Below are 26968 nucleotides of genomic sequence, written 5' to 3'. Positions count from 1 at the left end.
AATAAACTGGTTTGATAAATCTGTAGCATTGTCTTTGCCACAGCTGTTTTTCTTGAAAAACCAAATGTCTACTGATACTCAGTCGTCCAATCATGTTCATGAAATAAACATAAATTACCTGTAACTGACTACATTTCCTCTGATAGTGCGGCCTCTCCCCTGCATGAGGAGACTGCACACCCTCTGTGCGGGTGTGGTGTGTGGACTGCCAGGCTTTGAGGTAAGCAAGCTGGCAACCTCTTCTAGAAGCCATTGCCCCTCTTAGGTTGACAGTTTAATTCCTCTGAAAGGTATTTTTCCAGCTTCACGTTATAGACATTTTCCTTAAACACATTCATACGTGCGGAGGTCAGAAAGGAGGCTCTGACTCAGCAGCCGTTGAACATATAGTTCTTAAACCAATCGTCTTGCATTAAGTTCTTTCTCACGCTCTGACTACATCCCTGTGGACTTGAGGAACTCTGTCCACAGCTGCAGTGGCCCTGCCTCAGCTGATGCTTTCTCCTTTACCCGTTCTGAGCTGTGTCTCTCCTCACTCTCATTTATATATCAATTTGGCCGTAACCATCTTTCACCTTTCAGAAACTCATAAAATCTTGCTTTGCTAGTATTTTCCTTCCAGTGTTCAGCAATCATATTAATTTCTTCACTTTTATGCTCTTTACCAAAACTTATATTTCAATAGTTTGTTGCCTTTTTTTTTTGGACCGAAGGGAGATAAATGATTTTCTTCAAACTATCATCTTGAACTAAAAGCTCTATGTTTTTCACTTAGCAATAAATGATTTTTCCATGCTTATATAACTATTTTCTGTATCATTAAATAGTCTCCTAAAACAAGTTATGATATGTGAAAAATATTCCATTTTATAGAATACTTCTATACAGGGTTATAGTATACAGGGATACTTCCTGTGAATTGTATCCCTCCCTTTTGAAGTCCCAAATAACTTTCTCTGGTTGAATATTTAACTTATTTCAGTATTATTTTTGACAATTATAAACGACCCTGCAATTGACATTCTTGTACCTGGGATGTTAAATGTCTGATGATTTTCTTAGATCAAATTCCTTGACGTGGACTCACTGACCCAAAGATCTTTTGCTTTTTGATGGCTTTATGTATGTACACCAAATTGCTCCACTGAAATACCATACTGTCTCATAAGCCCATCAGCAGTAGGTATTATCACTGAAAAAAATATTTGCCAATTTATTTTTACCGCTAGCACTTACTAACTGGGTACCTTCATATCCTCAACTGTAAGATATGGTCTAGGTATTAGAGTCTTGTAAAGATTAAACATATACTTCATACATGCCTATCATAATCTAAATATGCAGTAAATTTTGTTTAAAAAATAATGAATTATTAAGAAAATAAAAGAATCAGCTGTCTGCCTCTCAAAATCATTATGAGGATTAAATGAGATAATATATGGAAAAATACACAGAAGTCACTGAGGGGGAGTGGATAATGTGACCCCCAAATATGCCACTTTGCCATGTGGATTGTTTTGAGCTGATGACAATCAAGGCCTAACAGACCCAGGAAGAGGTGTTTTGGTTTGTTTGTTTGACACCCCCCTTTGATGCCTAAAAGAATTTAGATAGAGGGCCTCTACCAGGAAGAGAGCTAATACCAGAGATAACTTTTTATATCAGAAAGACTTAGCTGCAGGGCATGGCAGACATCTGCTCTTCCCATCTTCCTGTGAATTGTATCCCTCCCCTTTGAAGTCCCAAAACCCCTACCCCCTTCACCTTTGCTCAGGATGGCATATAAACCTCAGTTGCCTTACTGTCTTAGAGCCTCTTATCTTTGGGGTTCCTGTATGTATGAAATTTATTTTTCTTTCTCCTGTTAATCTGTCTAATGCCAGTTTAATTGCTGGACCAGCCAAAGAACCGAGAATAGAAGAAGGGAAAAGATTTCCTCCCCTACACGGTATACATGGAGTATTTATATGTTAAGTATTATTGTTCTCTCTCCTTCTAATCCAGGCCTCTTGAATGCAAGAGTAATCTAAATCCCCAGGCCCTAGCTAGGACACAGGGAAAACAAGCACACCACGTGGACAGCCTTGGGCGGGTGGTCTGATTGACCCATCACTGAAGATGATCAAGGAGACCAACAGAGGATTGGCCTTGGGGAATTTATTTCCCCTGGCCCAAGCATTCAGATTTCCTTTTAATTACAGACTTATTGGAACATCCGTGTGTGAGCAATTTATCCACAAGACTGTCATCATCTGCTCCCTGTACACCACCCCTGTGGCTAAGTGATTTTCTGCTCAGCCCCATTTCCACTGAGTCTTTATATGAATACAACCCAGGTACAGAGAGGACACATTTCTGGTTCACTCAAGAGCTCTGGGGGTTTTGATAACAACTTGGCAGGAAGGAAGGGACAGAGCTTTGAAAAAAATAAAGAAGAAAGACCTAGCTTAATAAACATTGTGGGTATTTAAAGGGATAACCGTGAATATGGAAAGGTGACTATTACAATTATTAGAAAGTTAGGTCCAGAAATTATAGGACAAAGAGAACCTGGGTTGAACAAGTGAAACGATTGTCCAGAGGTGCCTCTGCCTTGACTTTTTCTATAGATTTAGGATCTTTGGGATGAAATGCTGGTTACACAGAATATTTTATATTAGGAGCCTTGTTTTCTTCTTCCTCTTTTCTTCTCCCTCTGTTCTTCCTGTCCTGGAGTACACCCTCATCTGTTAAAAGCAGCCATTGTTTTACATCAACATTCAGCTCTATAATACATTTGATTATGAATAATTGTCACTAGACCCACTCAAGCAGTCCTTGTGTCCTGCTTTGTGTCCTACATCTGTGCCCTGAAATCAACTCTGAGCACGGGCCATGTGTTGTCTTATGAAGTCAGTGAGCGAGGCAAGTGTCTAAAACAAGGATGTCCTGTCTGAGTTTATATCAATCAGGTTATGCATTCTTCTGCTGGTAAGAGATGTTAAATAATCATGGCTTTAAAAAAAACCCAGTTTTTTAAAATTTGCATAAAAGGAGCCCAGAGTGAGGCAGTCTAGAGCTGGTAAAAAGGCTTTGAGGTGATTTTGGGCAAGATAGAATTTTCTCTTTCACATAAAAGCATGACTGTAAGTAGTTCAGGGCAGTTGTAGAAGCTGTATGGTGATCTAGGACCCAGAATGACTTTCTGCTTTGTACTTCCTAGAGTACTAATAGCCCAAGATTGAGTGAAAGACATCCCACTGAGGTACCAAGAAGCAGAATAGAGGAAGGGGGAAAGAATGGACATATTGACTTCCTTTCAGGACTTTTAGTGAAAGCTGCACACAACACTGGACCTTACGTAACATGGCCAGAGCTAAGTCACTTGACTACGCCTCGCTATGAGCAAATCTGGAAAAAAAATTTTGTATTCCAAATTTTTATGTACTCAACTAAACTTAATTGTGGTTTATGAGAGTAGAAGAAGTAGAGAACAGATATTAGGGGACAATTAGCAGTTTTTTCCATAATAGAATATTTTACTTTGTAGAGAACATGGAAAAATAAAGGAGATAATAAGGTCAACTACTTTAAGGAAAACAGAATTTTAACTCCAGGGAAATCAATAAAAGTTATATGAGAGAGTAATTGTAATTATACCTGTATGACTTTGCAGTAAACAATTATTTATGAAGTCATAATAATATAAACACCACTTTAATTTTCAACTTTCAGAGTCAACTTATAGACACAGCACAACATACTTGATCATGCTCCAAAGTGAAGTATAAGTGATATCAACTTCGACAATGTAGACGTAAAATTATAGATGATAAATTTAGTGCATGGAAGGAGGTCAAAGAAACAAAGGAGGGCTTCCCTGGTGGTGCAGTGGTTGAGAATCTGCCTGCCAATGCAGGGGACATGGGTTCGAGCCCTGGTCTGGGAAGATCCCACATGCCGCGGAGCAACTAGGCCCGTGAGCCACAATTACTGAGCCTGCACGTCTGGAGCCTGTGCTCCGCAACAGGAGAGGCCGTGATAGTGAGAGGCCCGCGCACCGCGATGAAGAGTGGCCCCCACTTGCCACAGTTAGAGAAAGCCCTTGCACAGAAACGAAGACCCAACACAGCCATAAATAAATAAATAAATAAAATAAAAATAAATAAAAATTAAAAAAAAAAAGAAACAAAGGAAAGATTTAGGACACCAATATCATCATATTATAAAGTTAGCAATGCATTTTTAAAGGATAAAAGAATAAAGGTGAAAGGATGTGTGAATATTGTTTAGAGGTACAAAAGTAATTAATAGAGACTTTATATAAATAGTGATATAATTATGTAGGAGTATTGGGCTTAATTAGGAGAGGGAGTAAGTGACCTAAGTACTCATCTATTAAGACTCTACCTCATAGCCAAGGGGGAGGGGGTTGGGGAGGGATGGAGTGGGAGATTGGGGTTAGCAGACGTAAACTTTTATGTATAGAATGGATAAGCAACAAGGTCCTACTGTGTATCACAGAGAACTATATTCAGTATCCTATGATAAACCATAATGGAAAAGAATATTAAAGAAAGAATATATATATATATATATATACACACATATATATGTATAACGGAATTACTTTGCTGTACAGAAGAAATTAACACAACGTTGTAAATCAACAATACTTCAATAACAAAAAATTGATAAAAAAGACTCTACCACCACACACTGATTAGCTTCCTCTTCCCAGTGGAGGGTATCCCATGTTTAATATGACTGCAGGGTTTTAGGGGAGTTTCTGTGGACTTGGGGGATAGCTAGGAGGATGTCGCTGTGACATGAGTAGATAATATCAAGGTGCACGCTGGCGGAATAGATGAATGCACACAGAAATGAATTTGTGGTCGTTAATGCAGGAGGATTCCTATTGCTCAAGTAGATTAACCCACTCAGGTTAACCCACTGTGATATAATAAACCACTTGAGCCACCTGTACTCACCAAGTGACCATCCAGTGATCATTTGCCTTCTTTTATTTTATTTTTATTTTTAACATCTTTATTGGAGTATAATTGCTTTACAGTGGTGTGTTAGTTTCTGCTTTATAACAAAGTGAATCAGCTATACATATACATATATCCCCATATCTCTTCCCTCTTGCCTCTCCCTCCCATCCTCCCTATCCCACCCCTCTAGGTGGACACAAAGCACCGAGCTGATCTCCCTGTGCTATGCGGCTGCTTCTCACTAGCTATCTACTTTACATTTGGTAGTGTATATATGTCAGTGCTACTCTCTCACTTCGTCCCAGCCCACCCCTCCCCTTCCCCCTGTCCTCAAGTCCATTCTCTACGTCTGCGTCTTTATTCCTGTCCTGCCCCTAGGTTCTTCAGAGCCATTTTTTCTTTTCTTTTTTTTAGATTCCATATATATGTGTTAGCATACGGTATTTGTTTTCCTCTTTCTGATTTACTTCACTCTGTATGACGGACTCTAGGTCCATCCACCTCACTACAGATAACTCAATTTCGTTCCTTTTTATGGCTGAGTAATATTCCATTGTATATAGGTGCCACATCTTCTTTATCCATTCATCTGTTGATGGACACTTAGGTTGCTTCCATGTCCTGGCTATTGTCAATAGAGCTGCAATGAACATTGTGGTACATGACTCTTTTTGAATTATGGTTTTCACAGGGTATATGCCCAGTAGTGGGATTGCTGGGTTGTATGGTAGTTCTATTTTTAGTTTTTTAAGGAACCTCCATACTGTTCTCCATACTGGCTGTATCATTTACATTCCCACCAACAGTGCAAGAGGGTTCCAGTTTCTCCATCACCTCTCCAGCATTTATTGTTTGTAGATTTTTTGATGATGGCCATTCTGACCGGTGTGAGGTGATACCTCATTGTAGTTTTCATTTGCATTTCTCTAATGATTAGTGATGTTGAGCATCCTTTCATGTGTTTGTTGGCAATCTGTATATCTTCTTTGGAGAAATGTCTATTTAGGTCTTCTGCCCATTTTTGGATTGGGTTGTTTGTTTTTTTGATATTGCGCTGCATGAGCTGCTTGTAACTTTTGGAGATTAATCTTTTGTCAGTTGCTTCATTTGCAAATGTTTTCTCCCATTCTGAGGGTTGTCTTTTCGTCATTTGCCTTCTTATATGCCTTCTCCCAAAGAAAAGGGTGTGTGGGCTTAATAGTATCTCCTCAGAATCTGTGACAATTACATTTTTCATTACTGAATTTTAAATATATAAATTGGCATTCCAATTTATAGAGCAACCTTTTCTTCGAACCAAACAGACTGAGAAGATGATCCACCTTTTCTATGATGGTACAAGTGTATGAGCCTGGGAAGCTGAGGACTGCAGCTTGGGCCGTGATGGCTTGACTAAGGTGTGTGGCACCACAGAGAAAACTTTCGGTGGTCAGCACAGCAAATTACCTGAAGATGTCCCTACCTCATTACTTGCCTTCCTCCATCTACATAATGTTTTTTTAAGGGGGTTAAACCTTAGTCTCATAAAATTGCGGAAATCTGGGCTTCGTTGAAGTTGTCTTCTGCCATTGACCAACTGGTCCCTCTGCCTGTGCTTCTTGAACATTTTGTGATTCCCCTCATGCTTCTTTGTATCCAATGCTTCTTTCCAAAGAGGAGTGTTGTTTTTTCGTCACTCTAACCCGCTCCTGTTCCAACTATCCCTCATATTAGGTTCTCAAGTCCTATTTTCTTATTCCGTGAGCACGTAGGTTCAAATCCTGGCTCTAACACTACCAAGCTATGAGTGTCAAGTGAGGAAAATTATTTAGCAACTTTAGAACTCATTATTTTCATTCATAAGTGTAATGAGTTGACTTTAAGGAATTATGAGGGCCTCTCATTGTGGGAATTAATGAATCTATGGACCCATGGGTGGACTGAAAATATTCACCGAGACCGACAGTTCCCAGTGTGATCAACAAAAGAGATGATTTCATTTTTACATAAATATAATTCGAGTTCGAAAATGATAGTAATTATTTATTTAGTCTAGAGACAATAGTTAATGCTGTGTAATAATTTCCTCTGTTAAGAGCCAAGTGCCCTCCCTCTTCTAAGCCCTGTTGACCAGGGCCACTCCTTTAATGAGAGTCTCATAATCACTCATCCTTCCCAGACCTCCTTCACCTATTTGCCTGTGTTTGCTGCCCTGCCTTTAGTTGGAAACTGCTCCCAAGGCCTTGGTCTCCGCCCTCTGCTGATGTGGTCAATATCACTTATGCCAGCTCCATCCTTCTTTCTTCCCTTCCTTCCTCCCTTCCTTCCTCGCTTCCTCCCTCCCTCTCTCTCCCTCCCTTCCTCCTTCCTCCCCCTCCTCCTTTTTGCTTATTCCCCATCCTTTTCTATCTTTGTTTGGCACATTCAGGCTGCATTTTATCTAGTCATATGCGTCTCAGAGGTTACTGACTTATTTATCTATATTTAGCATATCTTACGAATGCTGCCAATGTCTCACAAGATACTTGCCTCTACACTTAGTTTCTTTACCCTCTTTATTTGTTTTCTTGTCTCTATAACAGATTCTAACATTATCATAATGTTAGATATGTAACATATATAAATGTTAGATATATGCCATATGCAAGTAATATGCCATATGCACATTATAAATATTTTTAATTCCTTCCTCTTTGGTTTTTCATTACATTGAAAAATTTGCAGTCTAGACCAGTTGTACAGTACCAGCTTATTTCTTTAATCTTTATCTTTTTATCCTTTACTTTCCTTGGACTTGGGACATTGTTAGGAAGAAATACAGTTCACCTGACCTCAACAAACCTCAATACCACAATCAGGGCTTCTTCTTAATGTTGTTTTTTTTTTTTTCTTTCATAATTATAGCTTCATTAAACCTAGAGATAGTGGTCACACCTAGGGCTTTTACGAAACATGCAGAAGCCAACTCTCTCTCTTGGGTGTGCGTGTGTGTGTTTTCCATATGGTGACACAGCCTTCTACTGTAGAGTTTGCCTCAGCTATTTCACCAAGGACCTGAGGGATGGTTTGGAGGAGAACTGGAGGAGGGAGACCCTATCACTAATATCTTACTGATTGCTTTATTTATCCATTAGCAGGACCACACCTCACCTTAACTTCTTACTTTTCAAAATCCTTAGGGAAGGATGGAGCTTTACTTCTCCAAAGACCACACCCTAGCAATGCAGGAATGCCTAGGTTACTCTAAATGTTCACTTTGCTTCCATCAAGCATTGGGTCATATCAAATGTCATATTTATGTCTTTATGGGTAGAGAGGTATTACAATTAAATATACTTCCAATACAGACAGATATTTTAATGAGTAAGGCTTCACAGACATACTCAGATACTATGCCCATTGTTTTTAACCACTGTGATCAAATGAAGTAATGACATTTTTAGGAGACTTCTAGCTTAAGAAGAAAAAAAAAAAGTGGAGGAAGGTTCTTTATCAAAGTGCATACCCCTAGGCCCTTTCTGAGCCCTGAGTAGATCTGCTACTGACTTCTGGCTGCATCTTATGCTTCATTAAATCAGCTGGTAGTCCTCAGACAATGTTCCTAGAAATTTTGTTTTTTCTCCTTGGTGTAACCTTCACTGTATGTTTTTTCCTAAATTCTACATAAGCACATAGTGGATATCTTCTATCTAGATTTTTGTGTGTGTATATATATGCGTATATGTGTGTTTGCTTGTCTTGTTTTATTATAACCAGCTCTTCAAGCAATTTGTTTCTCTTGCTATGTTCTTAGAATCTTGTTTTATTTCTACAATCATAGACTCTACAATCATTCAAAGAGTAGGCGTGTATTTACTTAATAACATTTTTTTAATGAACTGCCTTTGCAGAGATATAAGGTCATCTAATCTAATCTTTCATCCACTGGCTGTTGATTCCATGTTCTGGAGGAAGTTCTGAGGATATCTGCTGACCACCCAGCCTAGGGGGCGCCTGTTATCTACAACAATGTCTGGAACATAGTATACACTCAATAATGTTTGTAACAATTATCATTATTATTATTTTTGTACTTTGATTAAACTTACCTTGGAAATCTTTTCTTTCTCATATTCCCTGATCCCGTCACAACTTTTCCGGTGAGCATATTTGGCTTTGCTTAGAGGCCCTTGTTTCGCAGAATCACCTGGGAATCCTGAAATTCTCAGTTTCTGTGAAATCCCCATTGTCTTTCAAATATCTGAAATGTGTATGTTAACAGAAAACCCAATTCTGTGGTTCTTTTGTCTCAACACTCTTGTGAAGAGGAAAACTAAAAAACAAAGTTCATCTCTTGCCTCCCATGCTAGCGTTTTCTTGTTTCTCTCTCCATGGGGGAAGCAAAATCAATCACTCGCATTGCCATGGCTCCTCACCACCACGACGATCGGGAGACAGCCTGCCTGGCTGGGTCTCTTGTCTCAACTACTTGCTAATCTTGTGACCGTGGGCAGAATCATCTAACGCACCTGTGCCTGGGCTTATCTGCAGAGAGGGGGCTGATAGCTGCAGCACAGGGTCTTTGTCAGGATCAAGCTGTTAAACATTTCAACACTATGAACAGCACCCAAGGAAGAGTAAGCACTGATAGATATTAGGGAGAAATGCATACCTCTGCACAGCAGCGACGTGAATCTGCTGCCCTCACTCTACGCTGAGGAGTAATGTAGTGCCGACAACGAAACACAGGAGCTTTGCAGTCGGTCAGCACTAGGTTGATCCCAGGTGTCGTCGGTGTGGTGTGAGCTGGGGCACGTGACTTAGTCTCTCCAAGCCTCAGTGCCCTCATTTGTTAACTGGGACAAATCCCAACCACCTGTCAGGATGGTGGAGCTTTACCTTAAGGGTGATAAGATGTGAAAACAACTTGATTGCACCTGGACACAGCAAATCTCAAAATACGTTATCTGTTAGAAAAAAGAAATTGCCCATTCCTTGTATCTCTTTAGTCCACTAATTTTTAAAACTTGTTTGGGGAACTTCTTTATCATTTATTTTCAACTGGCACATGAATTTTGCTGTTATTTTTATAAGACACTTTTTAAAGTGACTCTTTACTTTCCTGAAACTTTTCCAAACTGCTTGTCTCAACTTCCCTCAGTGAAAGATAACACAGTTATAATCTAGTACATACCTTTTAACACAGCAAGATTTTAAAGGGAGATCTCAATGAAGTTTTCTCACATCCTCGCTGCTCTTTGTAATGTCATCAAAAATAAACATACCTGACCGGTCAAATAATTGTTGCTATTGATATGACTCATTACAAGTATTGCATTTGGAATCTTAGGGTGTGTGTCTGAAAGAAAGTGTGTGTGTGTGGTCATTGGCCTCTCCCCTCTTGAACTTGATTTTCCCGCTTTGAGACACCTTGCTCCGGGAGTGACAGCAACTAGACACCCTGGTCCTCATTATGACTTTCCCTGAACGGCTCTGCTTTTCGCCCCCTTCCCCAACTGTCTCCACATCCCAGTGAACCACACCCAGACCTCAGGGCACCACCCTTTCTCCTTGGCTGCCTTGACTTTGTTCTTATTAGCCATCCCGTTGGTAGCACCCAATCTCGTCCGCAACGTGTTCATATTATGCAGTTGGTGTCTGCTCTGTTGCACATACTGTTTTTTTCCCTTAACGTTTTCCTAGATTCACAGCTTTGCCCTATCGCGTCCTCCTCTTTCAACACTGTTCCTCGTACTTTTCTCTCCCATTGAGAGTTCCCCCAAACCAGCATTATAAAAGGTAGGGGGTGGGTGGGACTGACCTTACTTTGGGCCATTTCTACCACCCTTCCTCTGCTCCTCATTATTTTAAGTCTTTCCCTTTTATGTCCAGAGCCCTCCTGAAATCTATAGCTTAGCAACCTCTGCTGACCCATTTGCACATCCAAAGATGATTCAGTAACTGATTCATGTTCTGGCATTCATTAATGAGCACAGTCTATCTACTGAGTGACCCCTCCAAGAGCTTAGATCTCACACCACTTGGGCCAAACACTGAGTGCTTTCATCTTACCAGACAGTTCTTTCTCAACATGTTTTCTGTCAGCATTTCCAATGTTCTACGTATTCCTCTCCCTCTCCTGGATCATTCACTCACGCCACTCCTTCTCTGACTTTCACATATTTATCCCTCACTGGGCATCCAGACTTCCTGTCAATCTGAACTACTCAGGCACCTTTTTTGATGTTGCTCTCAATGGGTTATTTACTATGAACTGAAGAAAAAAAAAAGATGGCGTTTGAGCCTAATGACTGTAATTCACTTAGTTACCTGCTCAAAAGTTTAGTGAGAGTTGGGCTCATTCAGTTGTACTCAATACACATCACACAAATACATCTACCTCAAAAATACAACACTGACGATCAAACAAAGGCTTTCTTGACACTTCCCTCTCCTGCTTTATTTCCCACAAATAACCATTATTATCAATCCAGAGTGCATTTTTCCAGCCCTTTTCTCTCTATACAATTTGAATCCCTTATCAAAATAAGCTACACGCGAATGTCTAGTAGGTACCCAGTTACAGCTGGTTGGATGAATGAACATGTAGATGTATGTGTGTGTGTGTATACAAATAATCTGCTTTGCACATGGGATCGTGAATGTGTTTTGCTATAAGTCATATTGCTTTATACATATTATTTGGCAGCTTTCTTTTTTTACTTAACAGCATATCTTGGGAATATTTCCTCCGTACCGCATATTGCTCTATTTTATTCAACAATACTGCTGCATAGCATAGTATGTTACAGATATTTATTTGTCCATTACTATACTGATGGGTATATTTCCTATATTTTGCCATTTATAAACAATGCTATCACATAAATCCTGACAGAATTTTCTGCCTACATGTACATATATTTTTATGGAATTGTTTCTTTGAAGTGAATTGTTGAGTAACATGTTATGTGCATTTTTAATAAACGTTGCCAAATGGCCTTCCACAAAGACTGAGCTTACATTCCAGCTGTGTGGGAGAGTCTGTATTTCCCCACATGCTCACCAGCGTCGGATATTATTGATTCTTTTAATTTTGCCAATCTGATGGGTGAAATGGTGTTTTATTTAAAAAAATTCATGTTTCACTGAACTTTAGTTAGATTAAGCATTTTTCATTATGTTTATTGGCCTTCTTCACTGCAAATCTATCCTTTAGACATTTCTAATTCTTTTTCTCTCTCACCAAGAGATCCCCCTCTCTTGGTGCCCTAGAATTAATTTCCTCAGGCTTCCCTTGTTTCTCAATTAACTTCTCTCTTTAGCATCTTCAATTTTCCTGTCTTCACAGATTTACTCCTCTTGGCTTTCAAACATAATCAAATACAATTATCTTGGGATAAAAGACTTTATTCAACTGTATCGTTCCCTTGAACTCCTGCCTTGTTCTCTCCACCCCTGTGCTCGACAGATGAACGCTTCACATCTGCTCCTCTAATCAATGATACCAGTGAGTTCACTCAGTCCTAATTTGGTTGACTTTGTTATGTCCTTTTAAATCCCATTGCCATCTCTCTCTTTTTTTTTTTAATTTATCTTATTTTGTTGTGCCAGGTCTTAGTTGCGGCAGGCGGGTTACTTTTGTTGTAGCTCACAGGCTCCTTCGTTGTGGCAGGCAGGCTCCTTAGTTGTGGCAGGCAGGCTCCTTAGTTGTGGCAGGCGGGCTCCTTAGTTGCAGCATGTGGGTTCCTTAGTTGTGGCAAGTGGGCTCCTTTAGTTGCGGCTCATGGGCTTCTTAGTTGTGGCATGTGAACTCTTAGTTGAAGCATGCATGTGGGATCTAGTTCCCTGACCAGGGATCGAACCCGGGCCCCCTGCATTGGAAGCGTGGAGTCTTATCTGCTGCGCCATCAGGAAAGTCCCCGCCATCTCTTTTAGGTCAGCATCTTCTCTTAGCTGCCAAGACACCTTCCCATTTTTCTTCTTACCTCTAGGATTACCTTCTTTCTTTCTCAAGCATTTTTTCCTTCTTTGCCAAAAAGCATGAATTTTTAGCCTTTCCTGTTTTTGGACCTTTGTGCTTTGCCTTCACCTGTTGCTTTGGAGAGCTTACCCAGTCCCAAAATTTTAACTGTTATCTCCATGTAAATAACTCTCAAATCACTATCACTAATCCTGATGTCTCATTAAAAACCCATTCTTTCACTTGTGCTTTTCCCCTTGAGTTGGACCACTGTAACTTCAAGATCAGAGCACTAAATTACACTTATTATTCCCCTCTCTCCCAAACCAATCGTTGTGATTTTACCAATTTTTATAGGTAACAAGAGAAAGAAAATATTATTTTCTAAGTAGCAGAATTCTCCCTCAGTAGAGATTTATTTTGTCTACTAGATACTTTGATGAGTCCCTTCCGGTGAAGGGGGCTAGGTGAAAGGGTAACATCTGAAAGGATCAAGCTTACATAAAAAGTGGTGGTCATGAAATTAATTTCCAAATGGGGCTGATCTGCTATTACACTTTTGTTTGCTGAATATTCTCTTCAAGAGCTGAATTGTTTGGGACAATCCAGGATGGAACAACTCAGGATGGGAGTGGCTGTGGAAAGAAAGAGAAAGGAAAAGGCAGCTAGCATCCAGAATGGAAATTTGGCGAAAGAACAGATGTGTTTAGGAAGGATTTTATGAAGCTTTCCGCTTGGTATAGAATGACAGATTGACAGTATTTTTCCTTCAGCACCCTAAAGATGTCTCTCTGCTGTCTTCTCACTTGTACTATTTTCATCAAGAAATCTTTTGTCTTCCTTACTTTGTTCCACTGTATAAAATATGTCTTTATTGTCTGGCTGCTTTTAAGATCTTCTCTTTAACAATAGTTTTGAGCAATTTGATTGTGGTATTCTTTGGTGTGTGTGTGTGTGTGTGTGTGTGTGTGCATTTGTGTGTGTTTCTTGTCCTTGGTTTTGTCAGACTTCTTGGATTTGTGGATTTAGAATTTTATCAAATTTGGACATTTTTCAGTCATGACTTCTTCTAATTTTTTTCTTTCTTCTCATCTCTTTCCTCTTCTTCTGGGATCCCAATTACAAGTATATTAGGCCACTTGAAGTTGTCCTATAACTCTGGATGGTCTATTTACTTTTCAAAAACTCTATTTCATCTCAGCTTGTTTTTAATGCTTTACCTTCAAGTTCATTAATATTTTCTTCTGCATTGTCTAATCTGCCATCAATCTCAGACAATGTATTTTTTTTCATCTCAGACTATATTATAGTTTTCCTCTCTAGAAGTTTGATTTGAGGCTTTAAAAAATATCTTCTATGTCTCTACTTAACACGTTCAATCTTTCCTCTAGCGTCTTGGACATATGGAACTCAGTTATAATAACCATTTTTACATCTTTATCTTCTAATTCTAGTATCTGTGTCAGTTCTGGGTTAGTTTTGATTAATTCATTTTTCTTCTCATTATGAATTATATTTTTCTGCTTCTTTGCATGCCTGGTAATTTTTTATTGCATGGTGCACATTGAATTTTACTTTTGTGTTGGAATTTTTATATTCCTATACATATTCTTGAGCTCTGTTTTAGAACTCTGTTTTAGAAGTTACTTGGACGTGATCTGATTTTTTTTATTGTCTGGCTTTAAATATTTGTTTGGTGGGTCCAGAGCAGCATGTAGTCTAGGGTTAATTATTTTCCACTCCTAAGTCAAAACACTTATAAGTTCTCTACCCCATGCCGCATGAATTTTAAGTTTTTTTAGTCTGGCTGCTGAGTATATACAATATTCCTGGCCCTAAGTGAAATTCAGGTCCTGATTTTTTTAATCCTTTTGGGTAGTTATTTTCCCAGTTTCAGATAGTTTCCTCACATCTATGCGCTGATCAGTGCTCTGCTAAATACTAGAGGTGGACCCTCTGAAGAGGGTCTAATTTTTTTTAAATTGGATGTCAGATATTTGTATTTTATGTTGCTACATTCTGGGATATTTGTACCTCTTTAAAAAATTCTGAACTTTGTTTTGTGACACAGTTAAATTCTATGGAAACAATTTGATATTTTCAAGTCTTGCTTTGAAGCTTTGTAAGTTGTGTCTAGAATAGCCTTTAGTCTAAAGTTAACTTGCCTCCACTACTGAGGCAATACTCTTCTGAGAATTCTACTCAATGCTCTCAACTCTTGCTGGTGGAAACATCATCTATTTCAAGCCCTATGTGAGCTCTGGGATGGTTCTGCCTGATCATTTCCAGTGACATTTCCCTACCTGAAAGTAGTTTCCTTATATGCATGTACTTATCAGAACAGCTGAGGAATCACTAAGAGCCTCTGCAGATTCTAGGGCTCTTTTTCTTTGCAGCTTTCCTCTCACTGTCCTGGAATTTTAGCCACTTTGACCTCTTTAAACTCTGAACTTGAGTCTTCTCAACTCAGAGAGACAGATAGGTTCTATTTTTCACCACTGCTACCTGAAATATTTCTCAAGATAGTAAGCTGGGGCCATCATAGGGTCACCTCATTTGTTTCACTTCTCTCAGGGATCTTTGTCTTGTGCCACCTGTTGTCCAATTTCTAAAAACTATTATTTCATATATTTTGTATATTTAATTGTTTTGGGTTGGAGGATAAATCCAATCCCTGTTACTTTATCATAAATTCCCTCCATACATTGATATTTAAGCTTTAGGGAATTTTACTGTAACCGATCTTCTTGCATTATTTCCCACTCCCCCCGAACTAATCTTTCTCTGTTCTTCACTTATGTCCTGTACTTTTAGCCTCTGTACCTTTGCTCAATACATTCCTCCTTTCCTGTTTTTTGCTCTCTCATCTTTCTCAGCCTAAAACTCTATGCCAAACTCAGAATCTGCCTCTTACATGAAAGTTACACTGATCATCGTAACTAGAAGTAATCTCTTTCTTGACCAAAGTTTTTTTTTTCTTTTCTTTTTTAAAATTTATTTATTTATTTATTTATTTTTGGCTGCGTTACATCTTTGTTGCTGCACGTGGGCTTTCTCTAGCTGCGGCGAGCGGGGTCTACTCTTCATTGTGGTGCACGGGCTCTAGAGCAAAGGCTCAGTAGTTGTGGTGCACAGGCCTAGTTGCTTTGCAGCATGTGGGATCTTCCTGGACCAGGGCTCAAACCTGTGTCCCCTGCATTGGCAGGTGGATTCTTAACCACTGCATCACCAGGGAAGTCCATTGACCAAAGTTTTGGGGATTATCCTGCTTGGGTTTTGCCAAGCTTCTTGGTCTGTAGGTTGATATTATTTTTCAAATCTGAACATTTTGGCTATTATTTTGAAAACTTTTTTTTTCTGCCACCTCATCTCTTCTCTGTGTCAAAGATTCCAGTTATGTTAGGCTGCTTGATACTGTTCAAGAGGTTGCTAAGACTTTTTTCTTTTTGCTTTTGTTCAGCCTTCTGCTACTCCCTTCTTTTTCTTTTTTTTTTTTTTTTTTTTTGACAGTTTCTGTTGTCCTGGTTTTATGTGTACTTTTCTCCTACAGTATCTGATCTAATGTTAAGCTTATGCAGGAACTGTTTCATTTCGTATATTTTATTAGTCTGTTCTAAAAGTTCTATTTAATTCTTTTTAAAGTCTCTGTTTCTCTCCTCATGTTGTGTTTTCCTTTAAATCTTTGAACATATTTATGATAGCTATTTTAAAGTCTTACTTACATAACTTATCATTGCATGACTTTTCTGGGTCAGTTTCTGTTGACTGATACTACCACTGAGTGCGGTCACACTTTCCAGCTTCTTAGTATACCCAGTACTTTTTAACTGAATACTCAACATTATGAATGTTTTATTTTTAATTGTCTGGATCTTGTTTTCTTCTTTCAAACAGTGTGGAGCTTTATTCTAGCAAGCCGTTAATTTACTTGCAGATCAGCTTGTCTGCTTGTTCCTTTCAAGGGTTTTTCTAAGCTTTGTTAGGTTTAAGGTAGAGTAGAGCCTTATTCCAGGGCTAGTTGAATCCTACTCTATGGGCTCTCTGGGGTCTCAACTGAATGCACTGGGAATTCAACAACATCTATTCTGGGGCTTCCCTGGTGGCACAGTGGTTAAGAATCTACCTACCAATGCAAGGGACACAGGTTTGAGCCCTGGCCCGGGAAGATCCCACATGCCGCGGAGCAAGAAAGCCCGTGCGCAACATCTACTGAGCCTGCACTCTAGAGCCCACGAGCCACAACTACTGAGTCCACGTGCCACAACTACTGAAGCCTGCGCACCTAGAGCCCGTGCTCCGCAACAAGAGAAATCCATGACAATGAGAAGCCCGCGCACCGCAAAGAAGAGTAGCTCCCACTCGCCACTACTAGAGGAAGCCTGAGCACAGCAACGAAGACCCAACACAGCCAAAAATAAATAAATAAATTAATAAATAAAAAGAAAAAAACACATCTATTCTGGTTGGACACAGCTTGAACATCTCTCAGCCTTGTGCAAGCTCTAGCAATTCCTCACCCTGTATTTCACCAGTAGTTAATTCCCCAGGAGTTATTCTTCACCTGGCCTCATGGAGTTTCACCCTAGTCACACACAGCTTAGTATTCAGCCAAAGACTCAAGGAACCCCTTATGTAGATTTCTGGGGCTCTTTTCCTCTTCTCTGAGCTGTCTCCTCAGCTCAGTAAGATTTCAAGATTTGCCATGCTCTGTCTGGGTTCCTTCTCCTGGCAAAGCAGCCCAAAAAGTACCAGGCAGAAAACTGGAATGACTACAGAGCTCACTTCATTTGTTTCTCTGTCTTATACATCACAGTCTTGTACTAGCTATTGTCTAATATCAGAAAACAATTGTTTCATGTATATTATCCAGTTTTCTAGTTGTTTATAGTTGGAGGGTATAATGGGTTGAATTGTGTCCTCCTCAGAAAAGATATGTTGAAGTCCTAACCCCCAGTACTTCAGAATGTGAACTTATTTGGGAGTAGATTCATTGCAGATGTGATTAGTTAAGATGAAGTCATACTGGCATACTGTGGGCTACCTGAGTACTAAGTACTGTAGTGTCTTTATAAGAAGACAGACATGTGAAGACAGACACACAGGGAGAACACCATGTGATGATGAAGGCAGAGACTGGAGTGATGCAGCTACAAACCAAGGAATGCCAAAGATTGCCAGCAAATCACCAGAAGCTAGGAACAGGCAAGAAAGGATTCCCCTCCAGGTTTCAGAGGGAGCATGGCCCTACTGTCACCTTAGTTTTGGACTTCTGGACTCCAAAAACTGTGAGACAATAAATTTCTGTTTTTTCAAGCCACCTGGTTTGTGGTACTTTGTTACAGCAGCTCAAGGAAACTAATACAGAGGACTAGGTGGACACCTGTTTCTCCATCAGAACTGGAAGCAGAAGTTTCCAGACTCTTTTAGCATTTCCTATCTGGATGACTTTCCACCCCTTACTTTCCTCAACAGATAATAGTTACTGGAAGACAAGTATCACAGCTTATTTATTTCTGTGTTTTCCACAGCACCTATTTAACCTTGAATTTAATATGCATTGGGTATGAAATTTATGGCTTCAAACATGGGTGGGTAAAATAATTTTATTTTCTATAATGAAAATAACTTTATATCTAAGTCCCCTTTCCTTTGGGTACATGTGGTTGACTCAGGATTTTCTCAGACAGTTCATGGTTTTCCTGTTACCCCTTTCCTCCTGATGGTATCTGAGTTCTGGGGAGCTTACCAAGTATCAAGGCATCATCGGAGGGTACTTCAGTCCTTGTTTATCTTTTCTTCAGAGTTCTCATTCATACTGGTTTTCAGCATCTGGCCCCACTGATAACTGCTGCCTTTTTAGTGTGTATCTGTTCTTCAGTCCCTGTTGATCCATGCAGGGTGCTCTATATGTTCCATGTCTCAACAGGGAGGCCTCTTCGGGCTTGATTTCTTCTCTCAGTTCATCTGTTTTCACATGAATGAGAAAGTGGCTACTCCTGATTATCCTGAGTTCCCTGGGGATTCTTGGAGACTACCTTGGGTCCCTCTGTCAAGAAACATTTTAGAGCCATGTACTGGTTTCCGTTGCTGCTGTAATGAATTGCTACAAACATAGTGGCTTGAGACAGCACACATGTATTATCTTACAGTTCTATATAGTTCAGAAGCTTGATACAGGTTTCACTGAGCTAAAATCAAGGTGTCAGCTGGGCTGTATACCTTTCTGGAGGTTCTTGGAGAGAATCCCTTTCCTTGCCTTATGCAGCTTCTAGAGGCCATCTGTATTCCTTGGCTCATGGCCCCCTTTATTTTCAAAGCCAGAAACATAGCCTCTCTCTCTCTCTCTTTTTTTTTTTTTAATATTTATTTATTTAGGCTGTGCCAGGTCTTAGTTGTAGCATGCGTGCGGGATCTAGTTCCCCAACCAGGAATCAAACCTGGGCCCCCTGCATTGGGAGTGCTGAGTCTTACCCATTGGACCACCAGGGAAGTCCCTAGCCTCTCTCTGACTCCGCTTGCATTGCCACATCTTTTTCTCTCACTCTTTTCTACGTTCCTCTTCCACGTTTAAGGATGCCTGTGATTACATTGGGCACACCTGGATAATCCAAGACAATTCCCCTATTTTAAGCTCAGTTGATTAGAAACCTTAATTCCAACTTCAACCTGAATTCCACTTCACTATGTAACCCAACATATTCACAGGTTCTGGGGAATAGGATGTCGACATCTTTGGGAGGCATTATCCTCTTACCACAAGCCATTTCTACTTATTGATCTCTGGTGTGGCAAATAGGTGCCCAGGGTATTGTTCTCCCCACCCTGGAAATTAGCACAATTCTCTGCCCTCTGAACTTCTGAGCTTCTGATTCTGCCCTCCCCACCTCTCTTCCATCTCTTTCCCTGATCAAGATGTAGCCAGACAGGGGCAGGATATGCAGAGGACAGAGATTGGGGAGATTTAGGAACATCTCCTTGGGTGACTCTCCTCTCTTCCCCTCAGCCCACATAATTTTTAACTCTTCTGCAGAGGAACAAATGGACTCTCAAAGTATCTTCCAAATCTGTTGTTTAGGGATGGATTTCAGTTTTTAAATTAAAAAGAGAAGAGTTAAATGTATTGCCATTCTCTTCACGTACAGAGCTTTATCCTGTCAGTAGTGAATCATTAAGAATTCAGTGTGGGGAGAGAAACCCAACATGGTAACCAAAGGATTTGAAGGAGGCTTGCCAGAGAGAAGAACACCCACCTAAGAAAGTGTCCAGGAAGGGCAAGGAGAGAGCTGCCATAGTTCAACCTGGGCTTCAGCTCAGCTTCTCTGGCTGACACCTCCTCACAGCGGCCAGAGATATGGCTCCTCCCTCTTGGAGATCTGCTGCCACAGAGTAGAGGGACCATATCCGCATCCACATTTCGATATATGAATGACTTGAATAACTTGAATGAATAAGCAATATTGCAGATGGGAGTGGAGAACGAGGAGATATTTTTCTATGGCATCAGCCATATGGAAGGAGCTCCAAGCTAGTGAGTTGTGACAATGATTAGGGAGTCAGGAGCCAGCTGGCTACTCTCCTCTGAATGTCTGTTCACTCTCCAATCTGCTGTGCCATCTCGAGGGAAGAAGATCACATTGCTTTCTATGCTTGGCGGTGACACTGAGCCAAGGCAGCCCATGAGTTACATCAGCTCTTGTGGGCTCTGCAGGACCCACACAGCTTTTGCTGGAGTGAGAGCCTGCCAGCCGAATGAGGGCATGACGTGTTCCCATCAAAAGTAAGGACAAGTCCCTCCTCCCGGTATCTGCTGCCACTCTCTGTCTACCCTCCTTCCACCCACATCCCCACTCAGGACTAACTCAATAAAAATTCCAGGAGCAAAGATGAAGGGCAGAAAGGGAAAGAAAAGGAGAAAAGAGGCTGTGTGTGTGCATGTGGGCACATACCCATCTTGGGTTCAACCCCTCCAATCTGACAAGCATAGAGGCATATTGGGTCCTATTAACAGGTTTGTAAAAACTGAGATTGAACAATTGTAGTTGGCTATAGCTATTTTTCATCATATGTTCTAAGTGTTCATGGAACCCACACTATACTTACCACTTGATTTATCATCATTTAAGTCAATAACATAAAAGGACTCATTAAATTTGGAAAGGATCAAAAACCAAAACCCTCTCCCACAAATACAGTGCATTCAAATGCAAACCAAAAACATGTGCTGCAGCCGAAACTCTATTAGAAGCAAGAACCCCAACAGGAACTTTGAACTGTGTTACTGCAGCAACAGCAACAATAACAAATCTCTTACATCACTAGCCCCTGATGAAATGGGAAAGCATCACAAATGCCTGATTTGCTTCAGGCTTGTTCTCCCTGTTAGGCCACTTCTACGGCTCCTTTTCCCAGGGACTCACCCTAAAATACTCCACCACATCCAGCCCAAAATGAGTAATTGTTTTGAAAAATGAATCCATCAGAGGACAGGCCTGGCAAAGGCAAAGAGAAGTGGAGGTTCCAAGGGACCCAATGGCTGTCCTCCAGGCATCTTGGGGTCCTATGTCTCATTTCAATAGGATGAGGTTATACCAGCTGCCTAGCAGATTCTCATCCTTAGCTACTATGAACTGATGGCTTGGCAATGCTTTTTGTGTCTCTGTCATCCTCCAGCCCCACCCTCCATCCCATCCCATGGTACATCTCCCACTCTTGACCACAAGCACTGGGGGTACCCCAAAACAGCCAACACTTGTAAGAGTGCATGAAGTGCACCAGGCAAAATGCATCTTCAACCATTTCTAGGTACAGTAAGTCCCTTACATATGAACGAGTTTCGTTCCAAGAGCGCATTCATAAGTCCAGTAACGTTAGCCCAGGTGCCCAACTAACACAATCGGCTATATATACTGTACTGTAATAGGTTTATAATACTTTTCACCCAAATAATACATAAAAACAAACACAAAAAATAAAGAAAATATTTTAAATCTTACAGTACAGTACCTTGAAAAGTACAGTAGTACAGTACAACAGCTGGCACACAGGGGCTGGCATTGAGTGAACAGGAAAGAAGAGTTACTGACTGGAGGAGGGAGAGGAGGTGGGAGATGGTAGAGCTGAAGGATCGTCAGCAAAGGAGACGGAGGGCAAGCTGCAATTTCACTCACTTCTGACGTTGATGGAACGCATGTTCGAATCTTTGAAAGTTCACAATTTGAAGGTTCGTATGTAGGGGACTTATTGTATTACAATCCTTCTCTTCATTTTACAGATGAGAATGTTGAGGATGACAGTTCACTGAGGGTTCCTAAGAAGCAGAGCTGTGATTAGAACCCATATCTATTTGATTCCAAGGCCTCAATTTTCCTCTACCCCATGTTGCACTTAGAGGATAAATTAGATCCAGTGAGGCCGTTAGAGGCTCATGGAGAACAGAGGCCAACTTTGATCAGTTTAGTAGTTGATTCTGCCTGTCTAGGTCTCAAATCCTGTCTGCCGGGGATGAAGAGGATGCAGACCCCTTGACTGGCTGTCAGAGCAGCTTCTTTCCCTCAGAGCTGAGCTTTTTTGCTTTGAATACACTGAAGACCTAAATCTCTGGACCTTGATCTGCTTTTATCTCCTTTTCAGCTACCCAGGTGACATGTCCTATAGCTGGTTTCCAGCTTCAGACAGACTAAAATCCCTTTTCATCATCCTGCCAGATCAGTTTCTCTGATGGTTACAGAGATGGTCAACTGCGGGAGCCAGAGAGTCACCTCTTGTTTACAGGTAAATAATGAGTCATGAAATATATTTACATACCAGGACTTCAGAGGGATTTCAATAAAGATAACTAGTGCAGGGTAAAGCTGGTTCCCAGGGAGGATGGGATGATTCATCACACACTTAAGAAAAGACAAGCCTCATTTCCTCCCCAGTTTGAGGAGATACATGCTCTACTTTGTGATCTCCGTGTGGGAGGAGCCTGGCCATCTCTGGACCCAGAGGAGAAGGTGTCGGCCACACTAGCTGAACTGAAGGCGGGCTGGAGCTATGCCCTGCTGTCTCCTTGCCCTTCTCCTGGGCACTTTCTTAGGTGGGTCCTCCTCTCAAAACCTCACCACAACTCTCTGAATCTGGAGTCTCAGCTATTGGTTTACTCTCTTTGGTGCATTCCTTCAATGGTCTGGAATGAATATGGGAGTTTAATCTTAGTGGCGGGTGTGCTGCGTCTTGGTTTCCTCAATCCCCAGGAAGGAGTTTGGTCTCCCGTTGCCCATTGACCCTCTGCACCCTTGGCCTTCCCAGTCTACTCCCCTCGATGGCTCCCATATGCCTGAGTCATGGAAGAGTTTGAGCCAGCCCTCTCTCAGGATGGAAGGTGGGCTGGGCTGGGGTTCTTCCCTCTAAATGGCCTTTTATGCTTCCCGCAGGTGTCAGAGCTCAGACCATCCGTCAATGGCCACTTATCAGGGTGCAGCCTGCAGGCAGCCCGCTCTCCCTGGAGTGTACTGTGAAGGGGGCATCAAGCCCCAACCTGTACTGGTACCGGCAGGTGGCAGGAGGGACCCTCCAGCTGCTCTTCTACTCCGTTGGTGTTGGCCAGATAGACCCTGAGGAGCCCCAGAACTTCGAAGCCTCCAGGCCCCAGGACGACCTGTTCATCCTGAGTTCTAAGAAGCTCCTGCTCAGTGACTCTGGCTTCTACCTCTGCGCCTGGAGTCTCACACTGAGCTGGGTAGGGCAGACATCTGTGCAGAAACCCCAGCCTCTCCCAAGTCCTCACCACCTGCTCCAGGAGCCCTCATTCAGGGGCTGGGCAGAGGACGTTTGTCACCGGCTTTCTGACTGTCAGCCGACGTGAGGGCAACTGAATCAAGCCAGACACTCCAAAAGACCTTCCCTACATTCTTAGGGAGAACAAAAGAATTTATGTGTGTAGAACCTGTGAACCGCGTATGCAGAGTCAAGTTCCCGATGGGTGGATGTCTAGTCCTAGGCTATCATACTCCAGCCCTCGAAGTGTGCTATACCTTGCCCAACACCCTATTCTCTCACGTTCCCGTGGGTCTACACTGGGGACTGAGGTCGTGCAGATGCTGATGAGAGGGGCAGGATGCACCCGCAGTGATATGTGATGTGATGGAGGACTGGTGAGCAAATATGAGGATGCCAACTAGGGTTATTTAATTAGTTAATTTTCATCACCTGGAAAGTCTCCTGTCCTTGCTCTTTCTGAAGAGACTAGACGTCTTTTGGAGGCTTGGATGAGGCTTTGAGCCAGGGAAGGAGCAAGGTGTTAATTCATAGAGGCTACAAGTGTGGCTTTGTTAGTATCAGAAATGTGCACTTAGGAATGTTGATTATTGTTTCGGGTTCTAGATTTTTTTTAGTCCTGTTCTACTGTGTCTCATCCCTCGCCTTATGGCAAAGAAGGGAGCAGAGAAGCAGATGGTGATGAAAGAGATACAAGAGACAGGATATGTAATGGCAAAACCCTAAAAAAGAGAAATTACTTGGATGGAAATGAAGGAGAGTCAAAGCTTATGAGGATGGCTGGAAAGAGATACCATGGTTACCTTGGCAACTGAGCACCTTCCTCATCCCTCAGCCCCTCATCCCTCCCTCCTCCTCCTCATTCCTAAAAAGATTTTCTTGTCTAATGTCCCTTCTGTTCCACGAGGGGGCACAAGAAGTCTTAAAATACTCTGTTCCTGGCATCATTTCATTTAGGACAATTCAGACATTTGTTTACTTTCAGAATCATTTAATCTGCAGCACAAAATCTGAGACAGAGACACAAAGCGATCAAGACAGTATTGAATAATGCCCAAGGGTCCTTGTTGCACTTTAAGGTCTACCATGTATTAAGCAGCTATACGTGCTGGACACTCTGAGCCATCACAGGGATTAAAAGGAAAAGTGAAATACACTCAAGACGGTGCTGGGCATGGTCACAACATGGTTTAATCAAGGCACTTGGAGTTTGAGATTCACAGATACACACTACTACATATAAAAAGGATAAACAACAAGGTCCTACTGTATAGCTCAGGGAACTATATTCAATATTCTGTAAATATGAAAAAGGATATGTATATATGTATAACTAATCACTTTGCTGTATACCAGAAATTAACACAACACTGTAAATCAACTATACTTCAATAAAAAGAATAAAAAATAGAAATTGCAGAAAAAAATCAAGGCACTTGGTTTGTTTTTTTATTTTTCCGTGTGTGAAGATTTAAATTTGCTAAGTCGATCAGCAATGCTAAAACCATGGAAATAAAGATGCATTTACAACTCAACTTTTGTTCACATTTAGTAGTAAACAGCATCTTAAGCTAATGTTTGGATGTTAGCTGGTTATTGAATATAAGTGGAAACAGATCTCTCCCTGAAACAGGTTATTTTTAATTAATAGATTTTAATATTTAGAACAGTTTTAGATTAGTATAAAAATTGAGCAGATACTAAAGTTCTCATATATGTCCCTTTCCTCCCCAGCCTACCCTATTATTAACATCTTACATGGGTGTGGTATGTTTATTATTGAACAAATATTAATATATTATTATTAACAAAAGTCCATGGTTTACATGAAAATTTACTCATTGCGTTGTACATTTCTGTGGTATTTGACAAATGTATCATGTCTTGTATTAACCATTACAGTGTCATGCAGAATAGTTTCACTGCCTTACAAATGCCCTGGGCTTCACCTACTAATTTCTCTCCTCTTTCCCTGCAAACCCTGGTAACCACTGATCTTTTACTGTCTCTATATTTTTAAGGCACTTGGTTTTTGAGTTTAAATTTACTAGCTCTAATGACCTTGGGCTAATTATCCAATCTCTCTAGAACTCATTTTCCTCACCTGTGAAACCTTTCTTATTGGATCATTAAATGTGTTAAATTAGATGGTATTTATGTTATAAAGCCCTATTACAGGGTCTAATTTTCAACAGATATTATTTTCCTCTCCAAGTTTACAAGATATTTGGATTACAACTTATCCAAAAGAAAGACTTGTTTTTTAAAAATAATTAAATTTGAACTCTGTAGTAATTATTTAAAAATGCTAAGTGTACTTCGATGGCAAACCCATGAAACTTGTACCCTACCTTCTGCTTGTTCAGATATTAATCTTTTCTGTTGGGGATTTATGCAGTCCCAGAATCCTTCTTTTTTTTTAAAAAAAAAACCCTTTTTAAAATTTTTTTTTAAATTTTTTTAATGATATTCTTGTCTGCTTACATTCTTTTTATGTATGTATGTATGTATGTATGTATGGCTGTGTTGGGTCTTCGTTTCTGTGCAAGGGCTTTCTCTAGTTGTGGCAAGCGGGGGCCACTCTTCATCGCGGTGCGCGGGCCTCTCACTATCACGGTCTCTCGGTGACGAGCACAGGCTCCAGACGCGCAGGCTCAGTAGTTGTGGTTCACGGGCCCAGTTGCTCCGCGGCATGTGGGATCCTCCCAGACCAGGGCTCGAACCCGCGTCCCCTGCATTGGCAGGCAGACTCCCAACCACTGCGCCACCAGGGAAGCCCTCCAGAATCCTTCTTAACAGAGGTGTTTTCCAGGGACTCACGACTATTCAAGAGAAGTTGGTAGGAGAGTTAAAACAGAGTTTTCATTCCTGTAAGAAATTCAGAAAAGTTCTAGAAAACTTCAGCAGGAGATAGAATTTTAACGATGTTGAGTTTGGGGGAGGCTAGTATTTAGATAAGAAAAATGACATTCCCAGCAGGAGAGTCAGTTTGAATAGAAATGTGGAGATCTCCATCAATATTGAAAGTTCCAGAAAAGCAGTGAGGAAACAGTCCTGATCATTGCACAAGGCAATAGAGACAGGAGGGCGTTAATAGGTAAGGGGAGGCTAGTTAAGGCGAGGCTTGAAAGCCATCTAAATTCATCAAAACAAGTTACTATCCGCCAGGATATCTACCCTATTCATGAATAAGAATCCTATTCCCCTAACTGCTTCCATAGCGTCTGGGAATCCGAAATCTACAATCATCGTCATCTCAGGAGACAAAGGAAACCAGCTCAGGATGGCAGATACTGCTCAGAAATGTTATCTC

General features: G+C 40.9%; 1 gene segment (V, D, J or C); it reads left to right on the top strand.

The window, feature by feature from the left end:
* Positions 1-5772: 5772 nt before the first annotated feature.
* On the top strand, positions 5773-26063 carry LOC309632690 (T cell receptor beta variable 30-like). The segment is given in 2 exons: positions 5773-22975; positions 23313-26063.
* Positions 26064-26968: the final 905 nt, after the last annotated feature.

Source organism: Balaenoptera borealis (genome assembly GCF_965194805.1).
Source record: "Balaenoptera borealis genome assembly, chromosome: 7".
Lineage (NCBI taxonomy): Eukaryota > Metazoa > Chordata > Mammalia > Artiodactyla > Balaenopteridae > Balaenoptera > Balaenoptera borealis.
Note: the sequence above shows the minus strand (reverse complement) of the source record. Positions and strands in the feature narration are given on the sequence as shown.